At 41.6% G+C, this 6,426-nt stretch overlaps 1 long non-coding RNA gene across 1 annotated transcript; it reads left to right on the top strand.

The window, feature by feature from the left end:
- The first annotated feature begins 4,008 nt into the window (after positions 1-4,008).
- On the top strand, positions 4,009-6,072 carry LOC125483165. Its single transcript, XR_007262117.1, has 3 exons — positions 4,009-4,050; positions 4,642-4,694; positions 4,804-6,072. It is a non-coding gene; the product is annotated as an uncharacterized LOC125483165 (long non-coding RNA).
- The last annotated feature ends 354 nt before the right edge of the window (positions 6,073-6,426 follow it).

Here is a 6,426-nt window from a genome sequence, read left to right as displayed (position 1 = left end):
GAAACTTCGATCACTTGGCTTATTCCCCAATACCAGGACTAGTACAGCCCCTTCCCTTGTTGGACTTTTACATATTGCTTTGAGAAACCTTTCTGGACACTCCTTAAAAAAAACCATGCCCCCCCACCCATCGAAGCTCCTGGCACTAAGGGAGTCCCAGTCAACATGGGGTAAGTTAAAATCACCCAAAACTCCAACAGCCCTGCTGTTTTTATATTTTTCTGAGACTGTCCATATCTCTGTTCCTCTATCACTTGCAGGCTATACGAAGGTCTATAGTACAACCCCGTCTAAGTGATTGCATCCTTGAATGGCAGAATAAGCTCAACGAATTGAATTGTTTTCATTTGTACATTTAAACCACAAGTTGATGATGATATTGGTGGTGTCTCACTTATTAATGAAATTATTGGTGTATTATCAATGACCTTCTCTGGTTTTACAGCTTAGGTGTATGTCAAATTTGGATTCCGTTCCTTTTCACTTGCTTATACATTTTGGTCTCAATGACAAATGAATGACCTTGGAGTCTTTGCTTCACCAACAAATTTTGCTGCGTTCCAGGTTTCTAAGATTAGATCCCTTACAAGTACAGTTTATCCTCGCAATGACTCAGACAAGGATTGGATGTGCTTGTTAAAGTCTTGACCACCTCCTACCCGTGTGTCAGTGAGTAAGTTGTCTTACTGCCTCCTGGCCACAGTGTTTCTTGCTTGGCAAAGTTCTCTTGTACTTTCTCCCATGGTGTAGCTCTGCAGATGATTTCATTTCAGCCTCAAAAGTTACAGCTTGGAGTGACAATGAGGCAATGTTTGGTCTTCCTTTGTTTTCAGCTTTTTATGAAGGTTCTTTTATATGTCTGGATGTGTCTTCCAAGAGTAATGTGCTGATAAAGGTGACAAATTGAAAACCACACAGTTTTGGAAATCTCTTAAACACTCTTGTGGCGCTTCATGTAGATGGTAATTGTGATCTTTTTCAGTTACACAATCTCTTCTAGACATGGGTTCAGATCACACCATATCTGCTGCCAAGTGCATCTTGTGGTTTCCAGAAGTTTAAGATAATCACAGTAGTCAACATGAAATGCTGGACCGTTCTTCGAATGATTTCACAGACCTTATCACGTGCTGTTGAATGATATATTATTTGCTCGAAGCACAAATAATGATGGGACACTCAGCATACTTTTGTTCACACACAAGATGTCTAGTTCCTAAATCATATTCTAATCATGTAAAATATAACAACAAGAAAGACAAAATGTAATATACTGCAGAGGCACAGAATTCTTCAGGGGGATGGTGAGCAGCCAGAGGTCGTAGTTCACATTGGTACCAACGACATAGGTCAAAAGAGGGATGAGGTCCTGCAGAGCGAGTACAGGTAGTTACGAAAGAGGCTGCAAAGCAGGACCTCGAGGATAGTAATCTCTGGGTTGTTATCAGTGCCACGTGCTAGTGAGGCAAAGAATAGAAAGATAGGTCAGATGAACATGTGGCAGAGGAGCTGGTGGAGGGGGCAGGGTTTCAGATTCTTGGATCATTGGGACCTCTTCTAGAGCAGGGATGACCTGTACAAGAGGGACAGGTTGCATCTGAACTGGAGGGGAACCAATATCCTTGCAGGGACGTTTGCTAGTGTTACTCAGGAGGGTTTAAACTAGAGGGGCAGGGGGCTGGGAACCAGAGCAGCAGGTCACCAAGTGGAGGGATTGAGGGGAAGGTAGATGCTAGGACCAGTAAATCAGAAAGAAAGGACAGGCAGAGACTGATAAAGGAACATGATGATACTAATGAGCTGAAGTGTGTTTATTTCAATGCAGGGACAATTAAAGGTAAGGTAGATGAGCTTAGAACCTGGATTTGTACGTGGAATTATGATATTGTGGCCATTACAGAGACTTGGTTTTGAGGGGGACAGGACTGGCTGCTTAATGTTCCAGAGTTTCGTTGTTTTAGATGAGATAGAGAGGAAGGTAAAAGAGGTGGAGGAGTTGCATTGCTAAACAGGGATAATGTCACATCTGTACTCAGGACATGCTGGAGGGCTCATGGGTAGAGGTCAAAAATAAGATGTATATAATAACTCTGATATGATTATACCATAGGCTTCACAACAGCCACCAAGTGATTGAGGAACAAATATGTAGGCAGATTGGTGACAAGGATGGCAAGTTAAGGGACCCTCGGATAACGAGGGAGGTTGTGAATTTAGTCAAAAGGGAAAAAGAAGCATACATAAAGTTTAGGAAGCTAAAATCAGACAGGGCCCGTGAAGAATATGAGAAAAGCAGGAAAGAACTCCAGCAGGGAATTAGGAGAGCAAGGAGGGACCATAAAATGACCTTGGCAAGTAGGGTTAGAGCGAATCCCAAGGCATTCTGTACATACATTAAAAACAGGGGGATAACTACAGAGAATGTAGGACCAGTCAAAGATAAAGGAAGGAACATGTGCTTAGAGGCAGAGGATGTGGGTGAGATCCTAAATGAGTATTTTGCATCTGTACTCACCCAGGAAAAGGAAATGGAGGATAGTAAGATTTATGTGGAGCACGCTAATATGCTCCGGCATTTTGAGATCAAGAAAGAAGTGGTGTTGGGTCTCTTAAGGAGCATTAAGGTGGATAAGTCCCCAGGCCCTGATGGTATCTACCTCAGGTTTTGAAAGAGGTAAGAGAGGAGATTGTTGGGGCCTTGACCAAGATCTTTGTATCCTCGCTAGCCACAGGAGAGGCCCTGGAGAACTGGTGAGTAGCTAATGTTCCTCAGTTCAAGAAAGGAAATAGACATAATCCAGGAAACTACGGAACTGTGAGTCTCACATCGGTGGTTGGGAAGCTATTGGAGAGAATTCTTAGGGATAGGATTTATGCACATTTGGAAAAGTATGGCCTAATTAAGGACAGTCAGGATGGCTTTGGGCAGGGCATGTCATGTTTTACTAACTTGATAGAATTTTTCAAGGAGGTGATGAAGGTGATTGATGAGGGTAGAGCGGTGGATATTGTCTACATGGATTTCTGTAAGGCTCTTGACAAGGTCCCTCATGGTAGGCTCATCTAGAAAATTAAGATACGTGGGAAGCACAGTTACTTGCCTACATGGATTCAGAATTGGCTTGCCCATAGAAGACAGAGGGTAGTGGTGGAAGGGTGTTTTTCAGGCTGGAGGTCCATGCTGACTCTGCCCTATTTTACCATGCACTCCGCAATCTCATCCTTAATAGTGGACTCTAAAATCTTACCAATGATTGAGGTCAGGCTAACTGGCCTATAACTTCCTGTCTTCTGCCTCCCTTCCTTCTTAAACATGGGTATTATCCTTCATCATTTCCCAGTCCTCTGTGACCGTCCTTTACTCCAGAAATTCATGAAAGATCACCACCAATGCCTCTACAATCTCCTTGGTTATCTCCTTCAGAATTCTGGATGTAACCCATCCAGTCTGGGTGTTTTGTCCACCTTCAGACCTTTCAGTTTCCCCAGAACCTTCTCCTTAGTGATGGCCAATACACTCACCCCTGCCCCCAACTCTCTTGAAGTTCTGGTATAGCCCCCCTTCTTATAGTTGTCCCTTTATCTACTGTGCCTGAAGTTAGATTCCTGACCCTTTCCATACTCTGTCCTAGTACTAGTTGTAGAAACTTTAACCTTTGCTGAGCCTTCCCCCCACACATGGTTTCTGTGGCCAGCGTCAAAAGTCCCAAAAACTGTGTTGCCTGCCTGGTGCCTGGGTTCAGGTTATTTCATCTGGGCTGCAGAGAAACTTAGAGTGGGAGGGGAAAGATCTGGTTGTTGTGGTCCATGAAATCGGTAGAAAGAAGAAAGAGGTTCTGCTGAGGGATAATGAGCAGCTAGAAGCTAAATTAAGAAGCTCGGAAAACGGCCAGGACCTGAATATAATAATCAAGCCAGACACTCCAATGCAGTGTGAGGAAGTGCTGCATTGTCAAAGATGCTGTCTTTTGAGCAGGATGTTAACTGAAGCCTGTCCACACTCTCTCATAGATGTGAAAGATTCCATGGTGCTGGTTTGAAGAACAGAAGGTGAGTTATCTATGTTGTTTTGGTTAATTGTTATTCTTCTTATCCTTTTTTTATCCTAGTTTAGCTGACAATTTATATGGTATGTTATGGAAGTTATAAAGTGATGTCTAATATTGTTATAAAACATTTGATCATCAACTATGAGCTGAATGTTCATGTTTGAAGAAAACATGCTGATTTTACAATGTGAATAAATTCCAAAGAACATGAATGTGAAGATGAGAAAATATAACTAGAAGAGTGGAGCAGGAAGACACAGGACTGAAGAAGTATTTTTTAAAATCCTTAAAAATGCAACCATAATTAATAACGTAAATAGATTGTTAGGGCGTATTATCTGAAATAGAAGTTCAAAGTCCAAGCATGTGTTATTAACTGTGTGATTCATTGTTAAGATCACAATTTCACTATAGTATTGATGCTTAATCACCATTTCTCTCAAGGAAAATTCATTAGGAAGGACCTAGAGGACAACAAGAACTGTAATCCCTGTACTTCAATCTTGTATGTGCAAAAACTAGGGGAAGTCCATTTTTGTCAAAATGTTTTGTTGAAGTTAACAAGGTAAAAGATTGCATTTTTTTTTAACAGCTCATCAAAGTATTAAAAAGGAAGCAAGATCTTCAAAACTACATTGGTGCCAGGTAAGAAATAACAGAGAGAAATGGTTCCACCTATTCATATTGATTTAAAGTGCAAAAATATAGTAGAAAATCATCTTAAATGTTTGCTTAATTATTCATCTGTTTACAGATAGAAAAATTCTATGTTCCCAGCACCCAGCTGTCTGACTGTGTGAAATATTTGCAACTTACAACTAACATGAAAAGGAGTTCTATTTGAAGTGCCCTACAAATATATGCTGGCAGGACAAAATCAAAGATAGAGGTCCCAGTGTGTCAGCACAAGTCAAACAGAGATGACTTCAGTGGATTGACATGCCCACAGGTTGAATGGTAGTTGCATACTCAAGGACCTTCTGAATGGTAAGGTTGTTAGAGCCGGACAACAACTACATTTCCCAAGACTCCAAGGATTCTTGTAAATATAATGTGAAGACCCTAACCACCACTATTGCACTCGGGAATCACCAGCTAATGAAAAAGTGAAATGGTACACCCTGTCCCCCTCCCACCCCCGTGGCTTGAATTGCTCTACAATGGTGACCAATGCTTACTGCAGCTTGGTAGCAGGTGCCAACACTAAAATTAACAGGCTAACATGGCAGCTTCATGTGTGGTATTTGTGTCAGAACCTGCTGCTCGAGGATTGATCTCCTCAGTCATTGATAAAGGTGCACCAAGAGAAGACCCAAACCACCTAAATTAATAATTTGATGTATGGCCATCGTCGTTCATAGATGGAAGGATAACAACTCAGTTTAACAGAAAGAAAATGGGACTTTACTTCTTTAAAGTATAATGATTTTTTTTTTAAGTTGTAAGTTACCACTTTCTCTCCTGCTCCAATGGTGGCTTCCAAGTTTCATCCAAACCAAGACAGCAAATCAACAGACAAGGAGATGGTAAGAACTGCCGATGCTGGAGTCAGAAGTAACACAGTGTAGAGCTGAGGAGCACGCAGGCCAGGCAGCATCAGAGGAGCAGGAAACTTGACGTTTCATGTTGGGACCCTTTCCCAACCCAAAACGTCAACTTTCCTGCCCCTCTGATGCTACCTGGCCCGCTGTGCTCCTTCAGCTCCACACTGTGTTATCTCTAAATCAACAGACAAGATGCCCCAAGGGTTAGTTTTTGTGACTTCATACCACACACTAAATGATGCATAAAACAGATGAAAGCTCACTTGATCTTTGATCCTTCTCTTTCTCCCTACAGGGCATACTTACTGTCAATGCAGCACCTATACAAACTGAGATTGTAAATGCCTTAAAAGAATTGCAAGTTGAAAACATGAATCCTCCCACTCTGTGGTACACAGCAGAAAATCATCAATTGCTTCATCACTTTTTTTTTATGTTCCTGATCAGTTAGCTCCAATAAACTCCATTTCTGCTGTGTATTTCTGTGTATATTTATTCAGCAACTGGGATCTTACATGATCTCTTGTGTAAGATTTTTTTGAGAGGATGGACATTTTAATTGTCTGACAGGTTATATTTTCATGGTGTTGTTTCTGGGTAATTCAAGGTTTGTTATTTTTCCCATAGTCCTGTATTGAGATACCAAACTCCTGTTCTCACTGTGAAGAATACTGCTGAGATTATATAAGCTCTGGTCAGATCACATTTGGAGTATTGTGAGCCGTTTGGAGCATTGTGGCTGTCCAATAGAAGACACAGGACGGTAGTAGATGGAAAGTATTCAACCTGGAGCTTGGTGACCAGTGGTGTTCCACAGGGATCTGTTCTGGGAC

This window comes from Rhincodon typus, chromosome 5 (assembly GCF_021869965.1).
Source record: "Rhincodon typus isolate 14 chromosome 5, sRhiTyp1.1, whole genome shotgun sequence".
Taxonomy (NCBI): Eukaryota; Metazoa; Chordata; class Chondrichthyes; order Orectolobiformes; family Rhincodontidae; genus Rhincodon; species Rhincodon typus.
Note: the sequence above shows the minus strand (reverse complement) of the source record. Positions and strands in the feature narration are given on the sequence as shown.